The sequence below is a fragment of the Ictidomys tridecemlineatus genome, chromosome 10, assembly GCF_052094955.1.
Source record: "Ictidomys tridecemlineatus isolate mIctTri1 chromosome 10, mIctTri1.hap1, whole genome shotgun sequence".
In the NCBI taxonomy this organism is placed as follows: Eukaryota; Metazoa; Chordata; class Mammalia; order Rodentia; family Sciuridae; genus Ictidomys; species Ictidomys tridecemlineatus.
The window spans coordinates 111,365,697-111,392,687 of record NC_135486.1 but is presented as its reverse complement, the minus strand read 5'-3'; the positions used below and the strand labels follow the sequence as shown (position 1 = coordinate 111,392,687).

Below are 26,991 nucleotides of genomic sequence, written 5' to 3'. Positions count from 1 at the left end.
TAAATTTTATAAGGATATTTTTATTGACTTTCTCATTATAAAACTTATCACAGCATATTTCAAAGAATGCATCGTATATCAACATCACTACAAAAGCTACCACAACCACACTCATTTTCATTAAAAATTGTTGACAAATTTAGTGATAATTGTTGATTCTCTGATCAGAGATCAGGAGGAGCTGCCAGTACTAATGGGCAATGAGAGGACAGAGACCATTAGACGTAGAAAGGGTGAGTCTTCACATGTGGCACTGAGATTGGCACCTACTTTCCATCACAAATTAGATAATATTCCTCTGCACAGACCCTGAGCAAGGTCAGCGAAGGTTTAGCATCTCTTATCATCTCTTATCATTCATCAATTGAGGAATATAGAGTCTACTTTCATTTTGAGTTTTCTTCACAAAATAAATTTTTGTTCTCTGATGTTCTGTGTCCACGTCTCCAAGAAGAACCATTCAAAAATCCTTTGGGAAGTTCAGGCTCCACTAATTGTTCCATCTCTGCACAAAACCTTCAGAATAATGGGCTTTTCAGGTTGAAGAAGTCCTAGATTGCCTAATTTCAGAGGAATCTGTAACATATAGCCAAGCACATGGAGAATGAAGCACAATGAATGAAACAACAGCAAACGCAGGAGCAAAGTAGAGAAGATACATTAAGTACAGTCATGCTTTACAAACATGAGAACTACTTTTAGTATCATGTATCTTGAACTCCTCCTACTCCTTCTCTAAATGTGTCATGATGGAATAGTAAAATTATTCATTTATGTGAAAAATTATTTCATGAATATCTCTTATACAAGGCCTGAGACAAAAATGAGATTGACTTATTCACTTTATTGATAAAATTGTAAATAAAGGACTGGAGTTGTGGCTTAGTGGTAGAGCATTTCCCTAGCATGTGGGGCACTGGGTTCGATTCTCAGCACCACATATAAATAAATAAGGTCCATCAAATAAACAAAAAGTGATTTTAAGAAAATTGTAAATTAAAAAAAAAGTTTCAAAAATTTAAAATAGACTACTACACATTAAGGCAAACTTTTAGAGAACTATACAAAGTTAATTTTGTGCCTTCTGAAACTTAAACAAGAACCCTGAGGAGGTTTTATACACTTCAATGTCATGAGCAGTCTTCAACTTCCAAAGAGTCTGTTCATTTCTTCCAGTTGAACTCAATATGTAGAATGATGGAAGTGGTCTTAATTCCTTAAGACCACTATGCTTTGCTTTGCTCTTTGGGAATCTCCTCTTGGCTTCAAAGCACAATGCAAATGGGGAACTTCTGATCCCTTCAGTGTTTTGACTAAATCCTCATGCCATTTCCAGAATCACTCAACAGGGCTGGGGGGATCTCCAGCAGGGTACTCTTTTGCTCTCAGTAAAAAATAAATTATTGTTTAGATTGAGAAGTACCAGCCTGGAGAAGACAGAGCTTGCAGAAAGTATCTGCCACATTCCTGGTGTGTCAGATGACCCCTTTATATCAGCCAATTGGCCCTGAAACCATGTCTATCCTCCTCTTCCATGCAGATGGCCCACCAAGAAGGAAAAGTTGCATATTAAACCCACAAGTCCTGGAAGTGAACCACTATCAATAGGGAGATTGTGTAAGTTCTGGTGAGGGCAGCTTCACTCAAACATCATAATCCTGTGGTCACCACACCTCATGACTGTGCACAGGGTCTCTCCAGGAGACTTAAAGCTGAATTTACACTGTGCTCAAGTTCACAGTCCATACATACACATGTCACACTAATCTGCATTAAGCCCATATGTTTTTATACTTTGGCCTTCATAAAGCCATAGACTTAGAGCCCCCACAGTGAAGGACTCTAAAATCTCAAAGATAATGCAAAAGAGACTCATTGGACTATAGATCTACGAATTAAATGATGAATGAGCATATGTTTTTCTGTGACTAGGTCCCTCTGTTTGGAAAAAAAAACATCTTCAAGTAAAACATTTACATGAAAATCTACTGACCTGTGTTTTCTTACAAGGTTGAAAGGAGAAGTTCTGCATTAATCTGACAAGAGCAAGTTTCATGTTCATGAGAGCAAACCTCATGCCAATGCAGTTTCAGGGGCCATTTCCAAAGGGCATGTACACATAAGGATCGATGCTGTCCTTCTTCTTCTTACTGAACCTGTTTCCACAATAGATGACAAGTCAACAAAACATTAAAACCACAACAATTACTTGTTTCACAATGTCTCATAGACACCCCCAAGCAACGGTGTAAAGGATGCTTTTCTGGGCTGATTTTTATTGAAATCCAGCTGTGGTTTTGCTATGAGAATTGTTAAGCTATGGAATTTTTCCACCTACCCTCCTCCCTTAACCTATAGGATCTTTCAGTCATTTTGAGATGAGATTAATGCTGTTTAAAAGGAATCATGGAATATTTGAGATAGTAAAGGAAACAACACAAACACAAAATATATGACATATAAAACACAAACACATAAAATGAAATGATATAGTGGTTATATCAGTTTTGGCACATTGTATAAAATTTGAAAACACACACACACACATACACACACACACACTTACACACACACACACACACACACATACACACACATGCATGCATACACACAAACACAGTCATGGTGCCATATATAAGGAGGATTAGTTTCAGCATCAGGCCACAACAAAATCTTGGGTGATGATGTCTCTTATAAAAATAATGGGGAAATATTTGTATACCCTAAGCACATACTGAAATATATTTTAAATCATCTCTGGATTGCATATAATAACTAATAAAATGTACATACTCTATAAACACTTATTGTATGAGACAGTTTATAGTGAAATCACAAGAAAAATGTTTATATTTAGTTGAAATCATAGATGCAAAACCAGTACATAGTGTCATCAAGTGATAATGGAGAATTTACCGCTTATTGTTAAACATTTGTTCAAAATAAAATAAATTTGATACAATCTAGTTTTGCAAAGAAGTCTATATTTACACAGAAATATATTTCTGAGAACATAATCACATTATTAACTTGTGATTATTTTAAAAATTTGAGATACTGGATGGACATAGCATCCTTTTTATTCCTTGTCACAAATTTATAGCATTTTGCAAGAAAATGTCATGTTTGTAACATGAAAACAGCTTAAAATAAAAAGACATACATGAAAATGTTTGCACAGTTACCTGTATGTCACCTATGCTAATAGATACAAGGATATGCTTGAATCAGCCTAGCCCAGTTTTTTCCCTTTCCCCGGGGTCCCTGTACATTTCAGGGCAGAAATCCTCAGGCTATGGCCAATACTTTGGGTCTCAATGAAGAACAAAGATTGGTATCATCACCAGTGTCCCCTTACTAATAAACACTCCATTGATTTCAATATCTTTCTTACAGATTCTGTCAATTCTGACACCAATTGGGTACAACCTGAGAGTTTCACTTTCTACCATGTCCAGGTATTCCATCTGCATCAGGGTATCATAGGTAACTGGTGCCTGAAGGGAAAAAATAAAATTTGGGGGAATTAAGGTTTGAAACTAACTTTAAACTCAGTCTATGCTGTATTATTAAAGTGTTAGAAGATCCCAAAATATACTCAGAATGGTGAAGGAGAGTAGTGCTTACAATTGACTAAGCATTGTAATAACAATCATGCCCATTTGACAACCATGTCCATGGCCCATTGAGAAGTGCAGAGCAGTTATGTACATAAGAGACCTTTGTGACAATCCCAAATTCAGTTTGTAATATCCTTAGCAGCATCATGTACTACTTTTTCTCATGTGAGGAAAAGTGACTAATAGCACCAAAAAGAGAATCTGACAATTACACTCAGGCAAAATATGTGAAAGTCACTGTCACCTTTCACTAGAAAACTCATGTATCTGTTTCAAGTAAATAGAACATAGAAAAAAGTAAATAACCATTATACATCAGTTTATAGTTGAATAATTCTGCTTTGGGGATTTTATATATATATATATATATATATATATATATATATATATATATATATATATATATATATATATCTCATAGAGATAACACTACATTATGTAAAAAATATTGGGAGAAACTGGTAACTTCCACCCTAATACCTCCAAAAGAATGCAAAGATTCGATGGCACCATGCCACACAATTTTAGTTTCAGAGAACATTCTAAGGAGGACAGGAAGCCACTCTCAGCCCCACCCTCTCTTTCTGGACCAATCTCCTGGTTGTTATTCAGGGCTTCATTGTGAGCTCTGAAGAAGAGGCTTTGTGCCTACTTCACTGCCATGCCAGCCCCAGAAACCATGTGTCTTCATATCTGATAGACTCCCTGTTTAGGAAGAGGTGTGAAGACAGCAGAAACAGCACGTGGCTAATGCCTGATGTGACATTGGAGAGGACACAAGGTAGAAGTAAATTGTTTGGCTCATGAGCCAGAAAACCTGACTCATCCCTTGGCTGCTCCTCTCTAATACATGACTAGAGTGTGAAGATGTGTGGAAGAGAGCAGAGTCGGCCTGCCCATCAAGCCCAGGCTCACTCAGCAGACAGCCAGGCAGGAGCTCTTGACACAGTTCAGCAGATTCAATGATCTGAACACTTGAGTGACACATGCTTACACTTCCTAGGTATCATCATGGTAACTGGTAATGGGTACAAATGAAATTTCATTCTTTTAAAAATTCCTTGTAGGTTTGGGAATAATATTTTCCCCCAAATGCTGTTTTCTCCTTCATATGTTTCTTCAGAGCCTTTCTGAATAGAGCTGGTGAAAAGAATCAGTGACTATATTTTGGAAAAATCCTCCTAGGAAGTGACGAGGAGGCAGTCTTTTTGAGGCTCTGCCTCTCTCCTCCCTCTCCAGTTACCATCTTCTCACCTTATTGGGCAAAGCCGAATCAATCTCCTGCTGAAATTTGGTCTGGACATAAGGATGGGTGGCCAGTTCATACAAAATGAAGGAAAGAGCACTGCTAGTGGTCTCACAGCCAGCAAAAATGAAGATAATTGATTGAGCCACAAGCTCCAGATCAGACAGGGCTAATGGAAGAAGAAACACCATTTAGGTAAATCCAGCAAATCACAACATTAGGTTTTAGATGAAGAGAAATCCTATTAAAACCCACAGATCATCAGGCAGGACCATGGAAAAGCAGTTCAGGGTCATTCTCAGAGTGGTATTCAGTCTAGCGTCTATCTGATAGGGGAGACAACGGAAAACTTTTTTTTAATCCAGTTTTCCTGAGGTCTACACAACACTTGGACTTGGCTACTAACTGTACCATTCTCAGCACCACCAAAGATAGGTAATTTCAAGAGACACCATTTCTATCTAAGATACACAGTATGATCAATATATCCCTTAGATTATTATGAATCTATTTTGTGTAAGTACAAAAGTGGATGATATTGTTTTCCAGGACAATTTTAATTCTTCTAGGTAACATATAGCCTGAAATACTAATTTGATTGTTTGTAATACTAAGGTTTCAGTGTGTGGGAAATTGAAGAATCTTTCATCTAAGCATGTTGGAGGAAATGTACGAAAATATTGGGCAGCAAAGGGACTGTTGCTATTCAACGCCTGGTCCATAGACAAGCAGCATCAATAGCACTTGGGAAATTATTAGAAACACAGAATTTCAAACCCATCCTATAACTACCAAGTCAAAATATGAACTTCCATTTTATGAACTTCCATAAAATGTGATGATACTATTCTATGAAAACTGTCAATAGAGCGACAGTGGGCATTACATGTGGCGAAAAAAATGGGTCAATTTTAGTAAAACAGAACACTTATTCAGTCAGACTGAATTTCACCTTCCTTAGTACATTCTCTCTTTCTGCTCTACATCATGCACACCAAACAGATCTTCTCATAGAAGCTGACCTCTATGTTGATTTTTCTCTTGACAGAAGCTAAACACAATCATGAAATTAACTCATGTATCTTGGAATGCATCAAGACATTTAGATACATGGGGCCCTGAAATAACATGTTCCCTATGCCAAACATGCAATTCAAGATATAAATAGAATACACAAAACAAGTGTTTGAAAGGTATACAGAGTTCAGATTTACTGATGTTTTTTTCTATGATGATGTCATGAGAGCATCTAATTATGAAATTTTTTATCCCAGTGAGTTTGAACCCCATGAAGTAGGACTATAAAGTCAAGGTTTGGGCCAGGTGCTGTGGCACACACCTGTAATCCCAGTGGGAGGCTGAGGCAAGATATTCATGAGTCCTCAGCAACAACAAGGGTCTATATAACTCAATGAGACTCTGTCTCTAAATAAAATACAAAGTAGGGCTGAAGATGTGGCTCAGTGGTTGAGTACCCCTGAGTTCAAACCCTGGTACCCCACTCCCCAATGCCAAAAAAAAAAATCAAGATTTGAAGCTCAGATGTTTGCATTCATAGCTACCAATTATATGGGAATGTTTAAATTTTAATTAATTAAAAGTCAATACACTTCAGTTCCTCAGGGGCACTAGCCACATGTCAAATGATCAGTAGGCACATGTGTTTGGTGGTTATTATATTGAAACAGTTAAACTATAGACTGTTTCCATCATCACAAAGAGCTGAATAGAAGTGGGTAGATACATATAGGATAGATGAATGGATGGATGGATGGAAGGATGGATGGATGGATGGATATGCACATGTGAACACAAAAATATGAGGGGCTGGAGTTATGGCTCAGTGGTAGAGTGCTCACCTCACATGTGCAAGGCCCTGGGTTTGATTCTCAGCACCACATAAAAATAAATAAATAAAAAGTATATAATGTGTCCATCTACAACCAAAAAAATGAATATTAAAAATTTATGTATACTGGGGTTAGGATTGTGGCTCAGTGGTAAACACTCACCTAGCACACATGAGGCACTGGGTTTGATCCTCAACACCACATAAAAATAAAATAAAATATTGTGTACACCTACAACTAAAAAATAAAGATATTTTTAAAAAATATGTACACTGGCAGGCTGTATTAAACTCAGCCCTCATCTCTAGAATTAATTGTTCAACTTTCAGGAATTCTTTCATATGATTGTGAAGACAATGGGTACCAAAAATTAGAACTGCAATGGGAGTATTTATGTCACAGAAATAAGCTCTAAATTAGAAAATTTCTTTTGAAAGCGAGAGAAAAATAATTTATATCACTGGATGTGAGTAGATACAGAAATATTTCTTTCCTCTGCTTCATGTAGAAGTATTTCATGTTAATAATCTTATCTGCTGAGAGTATCTAAAACAAAAATCCACAAGATGATCACAGATTTTGATTTCTAAATTCCATTAATTGCTAAATAAATAAAAATCACGATTCCAAAGCTATAAGGAGAAACAGAGCAGAAACCTGGAATATCTTAAATCAGAAAGCAAGAAAATACTTGGAAAATAAATGAAAAGGGCACAGAATATAATGTATGTTCCTATAATGTAAATACGTGTCAGAGAATGTACAAGACCAAGAGCAAACTCTAAGGAAATCTGTGGACTTTAATTGAAAGAAGTGTGTCAAGACAGGTTCCTGAACTCTGACAAATATAACTCTCTTGTGGTGGATATTAAGAGTGAAGCAGTGTATTCAAGACTACGTAGAAAACCTCAATGTTTTTAGCTCTATATTGTTATGGATGTATAATTTCTCAGAATAAACAGAAGCTACTTTTTAAACAATCACAAGGAAAGGTGACAAGAATAATAGAGGACTCAAGAGCCTGCATAAAACGGATTCCAGTGGACAAATAAGGGAGAAATTGAGCATCAAATAAAAATATTAAGAAAATAAGTTGAATAAAAATACCATGCTAGTGAAACAAATACTTGTTTATATCAGCTTCAATATTGAACATGGCTCTATGTGTCTTTCCAGAAAGTTCCTCAGGGTATTGTATATAATATCCAAGAATGGCCTTTGTGCAACTTGGTAGAAATGCTCTTCTTCATGGAAAACCTGCTGAAAATTTCAAGAACAACCCTTCCCACTGAGTTTCCCCATAAGTAGACAAGGTAGCAACCTTAGTTACCTTTAGGAGATTCGACATCTTTTGAAATCTGAGAATTTATCATAAGCTGAAGAAAATCCACCCGATGCTAGAAATAGAGTGATTTCAAAGATAGAATGTTAATTATGAAGTCAGAAATAAATTAAGAGGACAGAACTTATCTACCCTTCTGGGACTATGGCTTCTTTAAGTACAGAATTCCAGCTGGAGTTTCCTAAGTCATCAGTGAAGAAAAGTATACATCTATAAACTTTGGAGAGTAGGACGTTTCCCTGAGTGAAAACTGGCTGTAGGGTCCAATAGCTACTGGTCTTTGCTTTTTCTGATTGTGAGCTCTGTGGATTCTGAACACAGCCTCCTGGCCAGAGAATGGTTGGATTTGTCTCCTGTTACATTTGTTTTCTCAGGGAGAAGTCCTGGACTGCAATATTTTGTTTTACTGCCTTAATTCTTCACCAAAGATACCACAGATTAGTCTCCTTCCATTTATAGAGCTTATCATTAGATTTTGGGCAAGCTTCTTGAAAGATCCAATCATGCTTGAAGCTATGAACTTGTACTGACACCTGGAGGGCCCATACTGGCTTCCTGGCCTGCACACATCCTTGTGCTGGCCTTCATACATGAAACAAACCTTCACCTAAAGAACCCATGCCTGCTCCATCAGGGGCCAGACAGTACCAGCTACACTGAGGATGCCTTCTGTGGAGAATTTGTAAAGTGAGAGGTTTAGAAATGCAATGATTCTTTGTCAATATAAAATCTAATAAAATTAAAGCACCAGGAAAAAATATTATTGAAATTTTATCCATTGAAGACAAGCGATATGATAAAATTTTATTCCTCTATTTAAAATATCATTTCAACTGATGTATAAAAATATTTAGCTATACTCATATTAACAAGGTACCTGATTACTTTGATATATATATATATATATATATATATATATATATATATGCTGTTTGATGTTTATGTTAGTTTAGACACATCTTTAATTGCATTTATCATTTCCTGATACTGGACATTTCCAAAATCTATTTGGCTCAATTAATAGGAACAATTTTTAAATACTGCAGCAATAAACATGGGAGTACATATCTCTCTTTGACATACTGATTTCACTTTCTGTGGCTAGATAACCAGTAGTGAGATTGCTGGATCACATGATGGGTCTTTATTTGATTTCTGAGGGCCCTCCAGACAATTTTTCATAAAGGAAGTCCTAATTTACATTATATTCAATAATGTACAAAAACTCCTTTGGGACTTTTTCTATCAGCAATATTTATGCCTTGACAAATTAATTTCCATACCCATCATTTAATTGTAAATGTTTTCTCTTTGGTTAACTATTTTTTCAATATTTAAAATATATAATTCTATTTATTTTAATCTTTTTATTAGTTCTTTTTAGTTATGTATGAGTGTAGAGTCCATTTTGACATTATTATAAGATCTTGGAATACATCTTACTCTAATTAAGTTCCCTCTCTGATTCATTAATGTATCGAAATTACCAGATGCTAAACTCTTTATTCTCCCCAAATGAAAACCCTCTACTACTCTCAACCAAATGTTCTTCATCTACTTTTTAAAAATATACAAAGAAGTATGGAAGTCATACACCCATAGGCAAATAAGTTATCAAAAATGAACCTCCTCTGTAACCACCACTGGATTTTACCTGTTATTTCTCTTGCAGGCGACTTTCTTTCATTCTGTTTATAGCTTTCTTTAAAAAAATTGTGACATCCTTTGGAAACAGAGAAATATCCATTGCCTCACAAATCGGAGTAAGGAATGGAAAGATTGCTGCAGGGGAAAGAAAAAACAAAGGACACTTCAGTGAAAAATGTAAAATTTACCTGGAGCAATTACATCTTTTCTACCAATCAGAAAAGTGGAAATCATAAAGGTTCCTAAAGAGGAACTGTTCCTGTTAGGACCACTGATTGGGCTCCAGGCCCCTGGCTGAGCAAGAGGAGATCATATATAGGACTACCATCATAGCAGTGATATCAGTGGCTCCTTGTGCCTGTGTGGAGTGACCAAAGGAGCAGGATGAAAACCCTAAACCCTTTCCTCTTCATGTACTTGAATAGAGTGTCTTTGGATAAAACTAGGCTTTAGTCTGAGACTGTGATTAATCATGCTCTTCAAGAAAGAGCAGTGAGGATGGGATAAAGAGAATCCACCACAGGAAGAATCCAGAAGATATTATTAGAAAGAAAATTGGAAAACTCAATGTATGGGAAAATTGATCAATATTCACCTAATTAAACTCTGGATGAAAGAAGAAATATAAAGTGAAATGGATAAAGAACTGAAAGGAAAAAAAGAAGAAATAATATATTAAACTTTATGGAAAGAAAAAAAAGCCATTATTGTGTAGTGAAAAATTCTTATCTATTAAATAAAAACAAAGATCACAAATGAACAATAAAACTTCACACAATAAATCATGAAAAAAAGGACAAATTAAACGTAAAGAAAACAGAAGGAAGAAAATATTAAGGACCACAGTGAAAGCTAATCAAAGAGAAAATAATGTCAAGAAAAGAAATTAATAAAAACAAATGCAATTAATTGAAAAATATCACCAATATTGCCAAAATAATAGCTAGACTGAGCCAGAAATAGAAAGACTACAGTTACTAGCATTCAAAATGAAAATGGGAAATACTGACATTATAAACATAGAAAGAAATATAAAGATATTTTAACAATCAGATTATCACAACAACTATACAAATTACATAAATGAAATGGACATATTCCTAGAAAAACACAAACAACTGAATCTGACACAAAAAGTAATAGAGAATATACACAGACATACATCACATGATGAGATTAAAATAGAAATTAAGAACTTTTCTTCAAAGAGCAGCTCAGGTCCAGATGTTCCATGGATAATTCCACCAAACATTCAAAGAACTAATACCAATTCTTAACTTCTTCACAAAAATTCATAGAAATATCTAGTATTTTCTAATATAGAATATAGTGAACACTTGTAAAAGATCCTAAATGTCTATGTTAACCTAATCATAAGACTTAACACAAAGATAACACAGGACAACTACAAACTGATATATCTTCTAATTATGGATGCAAAATCTCAACTAGTATTAGCAAATTAAATCCAGCATCATATTAAAAGAATTATATACAACAAAAAAAAAAACAGATTTGGAGGTCAGAAAAAATGGTGTATCAGCAGAACTCACAATATCCCAGCAGTCCCTGGAGACTGAATTAAAACAACAGTTCTGTGGGGAGATGGGAAGGCTATGGGAAAATGATAGCAAGCAACCCAGAAAACTAGCAATCAGGCAAAACCCCAAAATATCAACTTTTAGAATACAAAGAGAATTAATTCATGGGATAGATGGCAGCAGTTCTGGGTGTGCATTGGTTCCATGGGGGAGAGGAAGCTCCTCCCCAATGGGCCCAAATTACTCCCACCCAGTTTAAGATGAATGGTGCTGCTCTCCAAAAAAATCATCATCTGAGAAGAAAATAAGCTCATCAGAGCTAGCTCAACAGAGAGACCAGGCACTCTCCAGCAGAGAGTAAAAGTGGGGAAGTGGCATCAGCTAAAGACATTCTCTGTTAGTACTTCCTGGGAGGGAGAGTAGGAATCCCTGCCATTTACCCTTGCTTTTCATGTTTCACTTTTTGCTCCTTTTTGTATTGTTTCTGGTATATTTTCTTTTTGAATACCAAGAAAAATGGCCACCTAATCCTTACCTTTTACTGTATTGATGTGTGTCCAGATCATGCATCAATCTGGACACAGGAGTGGGACTACAACACAGAAAAGGAGAAGCTTTGTGGGGCAAGCTGCAACTGTCTGACAGTCTGCAGAGTAAAGTGTTAAGGGCACTTTAATTTGAAATTGGCAGTCTGACCATGGCTGGCAGGAGATGGAAATAGGACAGATCAGGGTCAGGTTGAAAACCCTGGGCCTGTGATAGCATCCCACAGCACCTGTGCCACCTCCCCAAGCTACAGAGGGTCTGAGGGATGGAGGCAAACATTCCACATACACAACCCAGCACAGGGACTCAGGCTTTCTGAAGGAGGGGTGTGAGACACCAAGATTCTTTACTGATTCTCTTTGTTTTCTAGAAGTTGACCAACAACCCTACCACACTCACATTCCCACCCCAGTCACAAGAACAAAGCCATTTTTAAAGTGAAGTCTCCTCTGAATCAGACAACACTCACACAGCAGATGCTGCCAGGCAGAGGGGTCAGAGCTCAGCACACAGACTCCTCCATCAAGTTTGGCCAGCTTGGGCCAGAGCTGAAAACAGACAAAAAGCATGACATTGGTGTCACATGAAATCCTTCATAACTGGGAGATTCTAAAATCAAAACCCCACAAAGCAATGTCTTCAAATTTAAAGCTTCAACAGGAAGAAAACTGAAGCTCTATGAGTGGTCTTGCATTCACTATTGGAGATAAAGTCCCAGTGTCTTATCATTATGAATTTTTTAGAATTGATATAATTTTATTTATTTTTTGAATGAAAAGAATCCCATGTCAATTCTGCTTCTCTTTTACCTTCACTCCATTCTCCTGTGCTTCATTGTTTTTTCTCTCCTCCCTCTCCCAAATTTTCTTTATTTTTCTTTTTATTTTACTTATGCTTTATCCCTCTAATATAGTTTGCCATACTATATTAGTAATGCTTAAGCTTTTCCACCTACTTTATGTTACTCCTCACTCACTTTTCTCTTTGGTTAATAGAGTTGCAGAACTCATTACTAATAAATGCTATAGTATATGTTGATATATGATTTGCTATTAAGTTATTACTATAACTGGCACTTATTTTCTGAAAGTGGTACTTGTTCTTGAGCCTAAGACTGTTTACTCCCCCACATACATGAGCAAAAGGAATCCATCTCAACATATACACAAATACAGAACCTCAGCAAACAGGCTGTCATCCTGTCTCCAAATGCTTATTATCCTCCAATACTAAATTCACAGATATTGCAGTTGATGAAATCCCAAGCAAATAATTTTAAAAGTTGATTGTTAATATTACGAATAAACTAAGACATGATCTAAGGAATGAAATCTGGGTGAGTACACAGGATGTGAAAGATAATCTGGAAAGACCAAACAAATTTGAGAAATAAAAATCTCAATAAATCAAATAAAAATTTAGCTGAATTTTTGCAAATATATTAGGTCACCTGGAAGATAAAACTTCACACTTGAAACATATAAAACTCAGTCAGCATTAAGGGAAACAAGAGGAAACATGATCAGAATATCCATGAGCTCTGGGATGACATAAAGGGGGCATATAATTCACCATACTGAATTTCATCTTTTTGCATATCCATAATGCATTGATTAAAAAGAATGATAAATGAATAGAATAAAGATCAGTAGACTAAAGGAAAGGGAACATGTTAGACGGAGAGGAGAGGGACAGGGGAAGTACTAGAGACTGAATTAGAGCAAATTATATTCCATGCTTGTATAATTATGTCAGAATGAAGCTCAATATTATGTGTAATTATAATGCACTGGTCAAAAATTAAAAACACTGAAATAGCAAAGAATAGGAGAAAATTCCTTCAACATCATTAATTTCATATATGAAAACCCCAAACAGCATATGGACAAGAAAAAAAATAAAAGCATTTTCTTTAAAACAAGGAATAAGACAAAGATGTTCACTGTCACCACTCTTAGTCAATATATCAACTGAAATCTTTGAGCAATTAGGCCAAAGAATGAAATAAAAGGAATTGGAAAAAGAGAAGTCAAATTATTATTCTTATCACAAAAGATGTGATCTTAAAATTCAAAGACAAAAAAAACTAATAGAAGAATTGTAGTGTTGATAAGAAATAATTCCATGTGTCTATGGTTCAAAGAATTTTGAGAAAGGTGCCATGACAGTAAAATATGGAAAAACCACTCTTTTCAATAAATGCTTTTGGTTGATCTGGACAGAGACACGCAAAAGATTAAAGTTGGGCCCTGAATTCATACTGTAAAAAACATCCAACTAAAAATGGACCATAGATGTAAACATAAAATTAAACCAACTCTTAGGAAAAAAAAGAAAGAAATTACACCTTTACAATTTTATATCTGGAGTCTAAGATTGTGAAGCCAAAAAAGGGAATAAAAACACAAAAATTGGGGCTGGGGATATGGCTCAAGCAGTAGCACGCTTGCCTGGAGTGCATGCGGATTCGATCCTCATCACCACATACAAAGAAAGATATTGTGTCTGCCAAAACCCAAAAAATAAATATTAAAAAATTCTCTCTCTCTCTCTTTAAAAAAAAAAACACAAAAGTTATATATTATAAATATAAAAAGATGCTACTTCCAAATATACAATCAAAAAGTCAAACCAGACCTGTAAATGAGGAGAAAAAAATTGCAAAGCACATCACATCAGGAATCTGTATCCAGAATAAAGAAATCATCCAACTCGCCTACAAACAGAAATACAATTGTGACTTGAAAAGACCTTTATAGAAAGAAGACATAAAAATAGCTCAACTTATTAAACATATTAGTTTATAGAAATTAAAATCAAACCCACAATGAGAAGCCACAATACACCCAGGAGGATAGATAGAAACAAAACAATGGGAAAAAGTAAGTGTTGGACAGGATAGGGAGTAACAGGAGCCCTTGTGCATTCCAGGTGGGAAATTGAGATGGGTATGGCTTTTGTGGAAAACATACCGACAGTTACTTTATTAGGTAAACATTAAATTGCTATGCAAGGCAGCACTCCCTAGTAAATACATATACCCCCAAACAATGGAACATCTACATTCATCAAACTCTTCTCAATTTCAAGAGTAAAATAGACCACAACACAATAATACTGGATGACTTTAACCAGTATAGATCTAATAGATCTTCCAAACAAAGGCTAAACAAAGAAACTATAGAACTCAATAATACAATCAATAACTTGGACTTAATAGACATATAGAGAATATATCACCCATTAATGAGTAAATACACTATCTTCTCAAGTGCACATGATTCTTCTCTAAAATATACCATATATTATGCCACAAAGCAAATCTTAGCAAATAGAAAGAAACAGAGATAGTAACCTGCATTCTATCAGATAATGGAATAAAATTAGAAATCAATGATAAAATGAAAAATAGAAGGTACTCCAACACCTGAAAACTAAAAAATAATGCTATTGAATGAGCAAGAGATAGAAGAAGATATCAGAGAGGAGATGTAAAAATTCTTAAAGGTAAAGGAGAACACTCATGCAACATATAGAAATCTCTGAGACACTATGAAGGCAGTACTAAGAAGAAAGTTCATTGCATGGAGTTCATTCCTTAAAAGAAGAAAAGTCAACAAATAAATGACCTAACATTACATCTCAAAGCCCCCCCCCCAAAAAAAAACAAGAACAAATAAAAACCCAAAGTAGTAGAAGACAGGAAATAATTAAAATTGGAGCTGAAATCAATGAAATTGAAACAAAAGAAACAACTGAAAAAATTGACAAAACAAAAAGTTGGTTCTTTGAAAAAAATAAAATTTATAAATGCTTAGCCACACTAACAAAGAGAAAGAGAGATAAATCTTAAATTACTAAAATCTGTGATGAAAAAGTAAATATCATGATGGACACTTCTGAAATACAGAAGATAATTAGAAGCTATTTTGAAAATTTATACTCCAATTAAGTAGAAAATACGAAAGACATCAATAAATTTCCAGAGTCATGATCTAAACTGAATCAGGATCACACACACAGGTTAAAAAGACCAATTTCAAGCAAGGAAATAAAAGACACCATCAAAAGGCTATATTCAAAGAAAGCCCCCTACCAGACAGAATCTCACAAGTCCTTCAAAGAAGACCTAATACAAATATTCCTTAAATTATTCCATGAAATAGTAAAAGAGGGAACACTTCCAAACTCATTATATGAGGCCAGTATCACCCTGATTCCCAAAACAGCAAAAGACACATCAACAAAAGAAAATTTCAGACCATTATCTCTAATGAACATAGATGTAAACATTCTCAATTAAATTCTGGCAAATTCCATACTACCAGAAATGTTTTACACATTTAATGCAATCCCTATTAAAATCCCGTGACATTCTTCATAGAAATAGAAAAAGCCATTGTAAAATATGTTTCAAAAAAATAAGAGACCCAGAATAGCTAAATCAATCCTTAGCAAGAAAAGTGAAACAGGAGACATCACAATACCAGAACTTAAACTATACTACAGAGATATAGTAATAAAAAGGCATGGTATCTGCACCAAAATAAACTTGTTGACCAATGGTACAGAATAGAGGACACAGAGACAAACCGACATGAATATGTTTGTATCATACCAGATAAAAGGTGACAAAAGCATTCACTGGAGAAAAGAGCCTATTCAATAAATGGTGCTGGCAAAATTGGAAATCCATATTGGCACCAAAACAGATTCGTAGACCAATGGTACAGAACAAAAGATATAGAGATAAACCTACACGAATACAGTTATTTCATATTAGACAAAGGTGCCCAAAACATTCATTGGAAAAAAGGATGGTCGTTTCAACAAATGATGCAGGGAAAACTGAAAATCCATATGTACCAAAATGAAATCAAGCCCATATCCTCACCATGCACAAAACTTAATTCATTATGAATGAAGAACCTAGGAATTAGGCCAGAGACCTTGCACTTAATAGAAGAAAAAGTAGGCCAAAATTTTGATTATCTGTGATTAGATACTGACTTCCTTAACAAGAATCCTAAAGCACAAGAAATAAAATCAAGAATCAATAAATGGAATAGATTCAAACTAAAAAGCTTCTTCTCAACAAAAGAAACGATAAGGTGAAGAGAGAGCCTAAAGAATGGGAGCAAATTTTTACAGCATACACATCATATAGAGCACTAATCTTCAGGATATATAAAGAACATAAAAAAATTAACACCAAGGAAACAAATAACCCAAACAATAAATAGGATATGTAACTGAACAGACACTTCATAGAAAAAGCTATACAATTGGTCAACAAATATATGAAGAAAGGTTTAACTTCTCTAGTAAATACAGAAATGCAAATTAAAACTCCTCTCAAGATTTCATCTCACTTCTCTCAGAATGGCAGTTATGAAGAATATAAGCAAAAATGTATATTGGTCAGTATGTGGGAGAAAAGGCGTACTCTTACATTGCTGGTGGGAATGCAAATTGATGCAACCAATATGGAAAGCAGTATGGAGATTCCTCAGAAAAGTTGGAATGGAACCACCATTTGACCTAGCTATCCCACTCTTCAGTTTATATCCAAAGGACTTAAAATAAGCATACTACAGGGACACAGCCACATCAATGTTTATAGCAGCTGAATTCACAATAGCTAAACTGTGGAACCAACCTGGATGCGCTTCAGTAGATAAATGAATAAAGAAAACTATGGTGAATATACACAATGGCATATTATTCAGCATTAAAACAGAATAAAATCATAAAAATTTTAGATAAATGGATGGATTTGGATAATTCAATGCTCAGTGAAGTAACCCAATCCCAAAAAACCTAAGGCCAAATATTTTCTCTCCTAATTGGTTTCTGATCCATAATGGGGGGTGGTCATTGGAGGAATGAAGGAACTTTGGAGAGGGCAAAGGAAAGAAAAGGGAAGGGAAGGGTTATGGGTATAGGAATGATGGTGTAATAAGATGGAAATCATTACCCTGGGTACATGTATGATGACACAAATGGTGTGAATCTACTTTATGTAAAAGTACAGAAGTGGAAACTTGCACTCCATTTGTGTATTATGAAGTGAAATGCATTCTGCTGTCATGCATAACTAATTAGAACAAATAAATAAATAATTTCTTTAATAAAAGGAATGAAGTACTCATACATGCTTTAGGATGGAAGAATTTGAAAACATAATGATAAATGAAAGAAGTCAGACATGACTTTTAGGATTGCATTAATAGAAAATTTACAGTATCAGCAAATCTATAGAGTCAGAAAATAGATTCATGGTTGCTTAGGCTTGGAGAATAGAGAGTTAGTAATGAAATGATAGCCTGCTTCTGAGTTGATAAATGGTCACTAGTGATGGCTGCATATATCTTTGTACTGAAAACCATTTAATTCTACAAGTTAATTGAGATGTTCCAAAGGTATATTAATTATGTATCAGTAACACTCTTATTTAAAAAGAGAATGAATGAATAGCATGATAGTTCACATACTTATTGAGAAGCGCAAAGGGTCAAAGAAATCAAATCTTAAGAGCCTCTTGACTTTCTCCACAAAGGGATCTTGTGGGTTGTTGAGGGAACCAATGTTCACTCCAAATGATGTAGCATTGATCACATCCATGCTGTAGGCCCCAAAGATGCTTAATAGAGAAAGATATAGAAAGTTGAAACCAGTGCCTCCTCCCAATCCTTCCACTACACATGCAGCAAGGAGTAGGAGTAAGTTCATGTGCCCAAGCAAGACAAGCATTGAGCCTCACACTGTCAACAGTTATCTGATGGACCATCAGATTAGTCTACAATCCCTTCACACTGACCAAGAGGTCATTATGAGTTTCAAATGAGGTACTGCCCTTGTGCTAGGAGTCATGGGGACAGTGAGGTGACTTAGACTCACCTCAACTCAAGAAGTTCACCCACACAGGGGATAAGATCCAAAATCAGACAAACTATAGTACCACAATAGATTGTAGATGATGACAGTTGTATACAAACAGCTTCAGCAGGACAAGGGTGGTATAACTGAGTCTTGTTAGAGGGCTCAAAAAGATGACCTTAACCTTGACAGTATTTTGTCTTCTAGTTTATCCAGTCATAAATAGCAGCCAAACAAACCTTGGTGGATACAGGAGAGATCCTTTCTCCCCCAGTTTCGCTGTCTCCTCCTGGGAGCAGCTATTTCTTAGATGAGAAGTTGGAGTTGTGACTCCAAACTTGCTTTTGTCTGCTCATTGTACAAGCTCAACATTTGGAATTCGGTTCTGTGGCAGGCAGTTAGAGGGGCTCCTGCTGGAGCTTGGAATGCCAGAGCTGCCCTGCTACTTACTCTTTCAAGTTGATAAGCTTGCCCTTCTCTGATTCCAGTCTCATGTTTTTCACCAGCACATCTCCATACTGGTTAATAATGGGGAACATCTACGCACAAAACACAAAATCACCCATAGTTAAGTGAGAGACTCAGTCCCCAAGGTTATGATTTTCCTAGGATAAAGAAGTATGAGACATTTAAAATGAATCTTACTATATCTCTTCTAAAACATAAAGACAAAAGAACATTTTTAGGAAGTTCAAATTCAGAGAACTATCCCTTTAAAAGGAACTACTATCTATCTCATTGTCTACCCATTCCCCAGGTTTATTCTCTAAGTTTTCAATGAAGAGCCCTCCTTACCTCCTTGAGTTTTCCACTGGTGAAGGTTGGAGAGAGCAGTGTTCTTATTCTTTTCCACTCTTCATTCTCAGACAAGGAGATGGCTTTTTTCATAAATCCCATTGGACCAAGATTCTAGAGCTCAAAGGAAAAGAGATTTTGTCCTACATAAGTGTTGAGGTCCCCAAAGTTGCAAAAGTTGTTAAATAAGTATCATTTATTTTAAAAAATATTTAGTGACTGCCTACTAGGTAGCTTGCCCTATGTCAGACACTCAACAATATTTATTCCAAGTGACATAACCTCCTGAGAGTTTGAAAGAGATACCCAGGTACCTCACAAAGCTTTTGGACTTGATATTCCAACCTTTGTTTAGATGCAAAATTTCCACTTGGTTGGAAACTTTTTCCAGGGGAATAGACAGGAAGAAGACCTAAGAAGACCTAGTACAAACTCCAGGGCTATGCAGAGCAAAAATTGGTTGGTGACAGATACCAGATGTTCTTGGTCAACTGTATGTTACCTAAGATCAGTTCTGTCCTTACATGTATTTACGGCATAAGCGTCTTGATAAAAGGGTGCTTAGGTATGATAATTTTAAAAATAATAATATTTGAAACTTAAAGGATTTGGAATATAAGTGTAATACAGGGAGAAAACACAAGTTTTTAATGGAAGTCCTTTCAGTATTTTCTAAAAGGACAGAGGAGAAAAGGAAGATAATTCTATTTTTCACCTGGGTGCTAGACTTCCAAATTAAAACCCTTGAAACTTAGTTCTGTCATCTAAAATATATTTTTGTGTTAAAATGTATGTTTCCATCCAGGCACAGTGGTGCATACCTGTAATCCCAGCAGCTCAGGAGTCTAAAACAGGAGGATCACAAGTTCAAAGCCAACCTCAGCAGTGTTGAGGTGCTAAGCAACTCAGTGAGACCCTGTCTCTAAATAAAGTACAACATAGGACCAGGAATTTGGCTCAGTGGTCTAGTGTCCCTGAGTTCAATCCCCAGTACGCCACTACCACCAAAAAAATGTATGCTTCCAGCACTCATTCACTGTAAACATTTAGGGGATTAGGAGCAGAGGGAAGCTTCTTCAACTTGTCAAGAGATTATACAAAAAACAATTTTCAGCCAACAATGTACTTACTGGTGTCAAACTGAATGCTTTCTCCCAAGCATCAGGAATAATTCAACAATGTCTGTTCAGTCATATACAGAAAGACAAGTAAAAATGTTCATCTGAGTGTAGATTAGTGATTTATACGTGTTGGGAAGGGATATGTAGAAGGCAAGTAAATAGAGGCTGGATTTGTGCAATATATGCATGTATTGAAGATCACAGAAAATCCAATTATCATGCACAATTATCATACATTAATCAAAGTTTTTAAATTTGGATTTGAATCCCAGGTCTTGTGCCTGAAATGCAAGCACTCTACCAACTGAGCTATATCCCTAGCCCTCAAAGTTTTTAAAAAGTGAAGATAGAGATTGTATGGGAATCCACACACACACATTAGCCTCATCTAAAATTGGGGTAAACTTTGGAAGATTAAAGTCTATATATTTCAAAAGAAATGTTCACTCTCATGGCTATTATTCAACCTCACACTGGAACTCCCAGCTGATGTCAGAGGAAAAGAAAAACAAATAAATAAAAGAAATACAGATAGGATTTTCCCTATTTATAGGTGGAATCTGTTCAATGTGGTCAACACACAAGAAATCAGGCACATTTCTAAGGTTAATGAAGAAATGGTGAAAACACATTAAAAACACAATCAAATCTACACAAATGTAGGCATGTGATACATTTGGACAGAGCTGTGCACTCATTCATATAGGCACACAAAATGGGAAAAATGAAAATAAAAAGCCTAGATTATATCAATTTCCTGTTAATATAGGAACAAGAACTTAATAAATTTATAGTCATGTAAGAAATTTTCATTGGATAGAACAGAATAAATTATACATGAAACTGCCTGGTAATTTTTTTTAGCAAGGAATACCCTCTGAATTCGTAAATATCTCAGGATAAAAAATGAGTTAATAAATTAAATAAATAAATAAAATATGTTACTTTGGATTAGACAAAGGGGAACAAAGGGAAGGGTGAGGGGGTGGGAATAGGAAAGACTGTAGAATTAATCAGACACAACTTTCCTATGATCATATGTAAATACACGACTAGTGAAACTCCACATTATGCACAAACACAAGGATGGAAGTTGTACTTCATGTATGTATAATACATGTATATATACATGTATAATGTCAAAATATATTCTAGAGTCATGTATAACTAAAAAGAACAAATAAAATCTTAAAAATATAAATAAATGTTACAATGTTGAAAAGTGAGTACTTACCCGCCGGTTGGTGAAGACAGAATAACATTCTTTGATGAGCACTGTTTTGATAATGCTGGGCTCTGTAGTAGCCAAAACAGGTTGTGAACCATCAAACAGGCTGTGTTGGGAAAGCAAAGCTGATTAAATTTAACAGGCCAGATTCTGCAGCAGAAATCCAGACTTTGATCCTGATGTTACATATTCTACCTGCCTACTCCTACAATACATAGGAATATGAAGTTCTGGTTGGGGATTCTGACCATAGAAGCCACTGGAGTCTTAATAGCATAAAGGGTAATGTAGGTAAATTAGGTAGGAAGAGAAACTTAGAGACAAAATACACCTTCTAAGAGATCATAATTAGAAATAGCATTGGAACACTGGTTAAATCTAGATGGTGAATGCAATAGTATTGCCTATGGTACATTCCATAACTTATTTATTTGTTTATTTATTTACTTATTTACTTATTTTTTAATTACAGGTGGATAGAAATCTTTATTTGTCTATTTTTATGTGGTGATAAGGATCAAACCCATTGCCTCATTGTGCTATGCAAGTGCTCTGCCACTGAGCTACAACCTCAGCCCATAGTCTCCACAACTTTTTACATGGAAAATTATAGGTTTGTGAAAAGTTGAAGGCAGATAATTGACTAACATCTCACAATTACTAAGTTTTGCAAGTGGTAGCTGAAATGGGGCCTTTGGAGATTCATTGGGGCACGTTGTGTCCTTGGATCACATGGTGTCTATGGGCCATGTCAACTGAGCAGAACCTCTGGCCAGCCCTGTGGCTTTCTGGGGATTGAAGAGAGAAGATGGAGAAGAAGGGTCAATGTCTTCTACCACTCTTTTTACTGCAGAGCAAAATGATTACATCTCTTCTATGGTTCCCACCAAACCCCACCAGCTCTGAAAGGGAATAGTTGCTACAGTTAACTGAGGCCACTCTCCAATATAAACCCCATCAATCCACCAGGGAACTCCCTGGTGGAACTAAATCCTATGTCTGGTCTTAACATCAAATAGATGAAGGAGAGAAAGAAATGCTTCATTGAAAAGTCAAAGCTGAAAACTTAAAAATGGCATATGAGCAACAATAATTATGACAAATAAAAAGAAAAAAAAAAGAAATTAAAGGAAATGAAAAAAGCTGAGCAGAAATGGTTTCCCATCTGCTTCCCAGTACCTCCCAGCCTTTTGTTCAAAAGCATACATTAAATCTGAAATTTAAATAAGGGAATTTTGTCTTTAAATTAAAAGGAAATAAATGGAGGAAAGAGATGATGCCACAGATTTATAAGTCTATGATTTTTAAAAAAATGTTCTCAAAAAATATATTTTATTCATCTAAATGGGACAAAAAGAAAGAAAATTGGGAAAGATAGGAATAGCCAGACATTGGACACAAAGTAAGGCTGGAGACTCTGGATCATCAGAAGCAGGAGAAAAGTCAAAACATACAACATTCTCAGCCTAAGTCAGAATGTAGATGCAGACTCCTGGTGACATGCAGGACCTTTGGCAGGACAAGCCTCCAAGATCTTTGCAGCACAGAGGGTTGCATCTCAAAAGATCTGAGCTGAGGTTGTCCTCATGCATTGGGGCACCACATCATAACAAGTCTACCAAAGAGAAATTTCCAGAATACTCACCCCCATGTTTTTCCATACTTTTTATAACATTCTGTGTCAAAATTAGACATACCCTAGGAAGAAGAACAAATGAAATTACATTATTGTTGCAAATGTACTGACATCGCATCAAATGACCCAAATTCCATGAAATCAGGCTTGATGTTCCTAACTGGTGGTTAGAGAGAAGATCTTATTCAGAGGCTTCTGAGGAGAAAAGAGAAAACATGCAATATTTGAAATGAAACATGTAAAGTCACTTGAATTTTCTCTAAATATTATACATAATCTACCAATTACACTTGTCAATAAATACAACATGCTTCTCTTCTGCATTATTTCTTTGTCTGCTTGTGTTGTCTCATAAATACTGGGACCTTCTGAATTATCACCTCCATAGGCACATGAGGAATCCCAGGGTTAGGGAAAATGAGTGCATTCCAGGACCATGCATGATCTTTTATCTCCTCATCAAGTTTGATTTTAATTTATCTCATGTTTTCTGGTAGAATTCTGGTAGAATTAGGGAGTAAAGATGCCAGGAAACTCTTCTAGCCTAGGAGATTTATGTTGTCACAATCATGTTGTTGAGTAAGTAACTGACATAGTTAGCAAATAAAAGTGGATTTTCCTTCCTGTTTTGGGGCTTAACTTGGAAGAGGGGAGATGCCACATCTCTGCACATAGTACACAGATAGTTAGACACTGGCTGTGAGTTTTAATTATAGAAACTAAGCAATTATTCTTCCTCATGCTAAGTTTTATTTGTAATATTTTAACTGTGCAAATAAAGCATCCCAGAGATATGAGTGTATCTTCCTAGAATCTGCCCTGAGGAAAAAAACAATACACTGTGAGAATGATCACAGTCTGAACATAAAGTCCACAGTCTGAACATAAAGTCCACAGCTTACACTGTTGATGTGCCAGAGTCCTGAGCTCATCAAGAGAAGTGAACCTGAAACTATGAGGAGTTGTAAACAGAGCCCCAGGGTAAACCTAACTGTGCTCTGGATGGGCCCTCACACAGTTTCTGAAGCTTGAAATCTCAAAACTTCTCTCATGGAGTTAAATTTCTACTGATGTAACTAAGCAGGTATTTGCAACCAAAAGAGGCAAAACAGGGAGCTCAAATGACACTCACCAGGCAATAATTAAGAAGAGTTCCCAAAAAAGGCAGAGGTGTTGGCCCTGGAATTCCCAGGTTCTTAAAATATCCATGTGAATACGTCCCATATCTATAAAATGGAAGAGAAATCCAGGTGAAGGGATTGTGACTGTGTGTATATAGTGGCTCACGAGTCACTGATCAAGAATAGGAACAGTAAAGCCAGGCAGGTAACATGTAGGCCCTAAATAACAACAAAAACTCCAATGGCCCTAATTACATCTGCTCATCATCTCCTCTCTCACATTCCCTGAGAGACCACAAAAGTCATAATAATTAGATCAAAGCAGCTGATTATTGTTAAGTTCCATCATTAGGCTCCCAATGCTACAGTTAATATTTGTATAAGTCCTGGAACATGAGTTTGAATACTCCTGAGTCATTCAGACTAGATTTCTTCCAGGTCACTTCACTCACTGGTGTCAGTTTAGGAAGTTGACTTGATGCCATCATGTTGGCCCTCTAGTGGCCTCCAGTGGGGGCCATCCCCACTCTGGGACTTCTTTACTGAGCAGACAGAAGTATTTTCTCACTTTTTCATAACTCCTATCTGGATGCCTTTTATTGCATCCCTGGTCTACATTTTCCTTACTCATCTGCTGTAAGAGATTAAGAACACTGGCATATGGGGAAACTGTTGAGTAAGAATAACTGGCTGGCAGGTATATTTAAAGACATGTGCAATCTATGTCATGGATGTATGTATTAGATTAATATTCCTTCAATTTTTCAAAAAAGATGAAGTCATTTTTAAACAGGTGGTTTTTCACAAATTCAAAATCCAAGGGCTCTATTTTGACCTTCAGAAGAAATGTGAGGAACTTACCTCAAAGAAATTGTACTATTGAGCAGAATAAAATTAAAACATTTTCATTATTTTTACAATGCTACTGGAGGGAAAATAGATGCAACAAAAGCCTGAATACTACCCTTTACTTTAATTGTTACAATCAGGTTTATATTTTCTATTTTTACATCATTATGAATACGTAGTCTTGTAAAAGTGGATATAAGATAGAAGTAAAAGGTCACCTTGGGGCAATGTCTTCTACCTCAGTCATAAATAACTGCTCTCTTCCCATGCTCCATGAAACCAGGAATCCCTCTATTTTAAAAAATATTTTTATAGTTGTAAGAGGACACAATACATTTATTTTATTTATTTATTTTTATGTGGTGTTGAGGATTGAACCCAGTGCCTCACACATGACAGATAAGCTCTCTACCACTGATCCACAACCACAGTCCAGGAATCTCACTATTTAAAAGAATTCTTCTACTAGATGGTTTTATTCATGCTCCTGTACTGGAATTTCATAAGCAAATATTTAAAATACAAAATGGGCTTGGAAACTTCTGTCTCTTGAAGCTGTCATTAGATTTCAAATCAAGGGAGAAACAAATCTCTACACTGATGCTAACTTAAGGCATAAAACTTCCAAATTTCTCCCAGGTCTTTGCTCAATGGTTTTATCATTCAGAAGTACTTGCATATTGCAGAGTGGAGGATTTGATTTTTTGGAGGGAGGGCTGTTCCAGGAAAAGGGAAGAGAACAGAGAGAAGAACTGAATCTGAGCCTGTGGTGGCACCTGGCATGCCCTTGGTGCATTTTACAAATGGTGCTGGGATGTGGAGAAAAGAAGCAGGAACCACCTGTTCCACCGGAGAGAAGCTCCTACACATCTCTTGTAGTGCACATAGAACATAAAAGATAAACAATGACACAGAAACTTGTGAAGTCCCCTCTATACCCCCAGAATTCTGAAAGTTTGCAAAGTGTGCATCACTTTTCAGAAGATGTCCAGTTGTTTGTAATCTTCATCTACTGAACTCTTCTGGTTGATTAATCTGGGTTCAAACTTAGACTCACTCTGAAGTTCATCCTCCAAATCAAATCATATCACTAAATCTCCTAGTCACAGAAATGGGTGGTTTCAAGAGAAGAGAAAATGGGACAGTTACTCACAGATAGAGGAGCACCAGGCTTATTCCCAGGAGAACCCAGGTTTCCATGGAAAAGTTTGGGATCAGGTCCATCACGACTTTCCTTCCAGATATGTGATCTAGAAGTGCCAAGCTTGCCTTCTGTGAGCAGATGTGAATCAATGAAGTCAGACTGGCATATTTATATGCTGAAAAAGGAGGTGGGGCTGAGTGTTCAACCAATAGAAAAAACTATTGGTTCACCACCCACTATTGAAGAAGCCAGGTGCCCCCTCCACCTTGGTAGTTGGCAGTGAGACTTGGGGACATGCCTATTTGGATCTTAGAGTTCAGTTTTTATTTTAAAAAATTATCTATAAAAACTTCATTGTGGCTGGGGTCGTGGCTCAGTGGTAGAGTGCTCTGAGGCACTGGGTTCAAACTTCAGCACCACATAAAA

General features: G+C 36.0%; 1 pseudogene across 1 annotated transcript; it reads right to left on the bottom strand.

Moving 5' to 3' along the window:
• LOC101968211 (cytochrome P450 3A21-like) lies at positions 1-26,692 on the bottom strand (annotated as a pseudogene). The gene is made up of 13 exons (XR_013426837.1): positions 26,575-26,692; positions 24,584-24,677; positions 23,461-23,513; positions 21,822-21,921; positions 19,467-19,580; positions 19,122-19,210; positions 18,287-18,435; positions 9,713-9,840; positions 8,047-8,113; positions 4,875-5,035; positions 3,271-3,497; positions 1,994-2,156; positions 1-576 (listed from the first exon to the last, which is right to left on the bottom strand). The product of XR_013426837.1 is annotated as a cytochrome P450 3A21-like (transcript).
• Between the last annotated feature and the right edge of the window lie 299 nt (positions 26,693-26,991).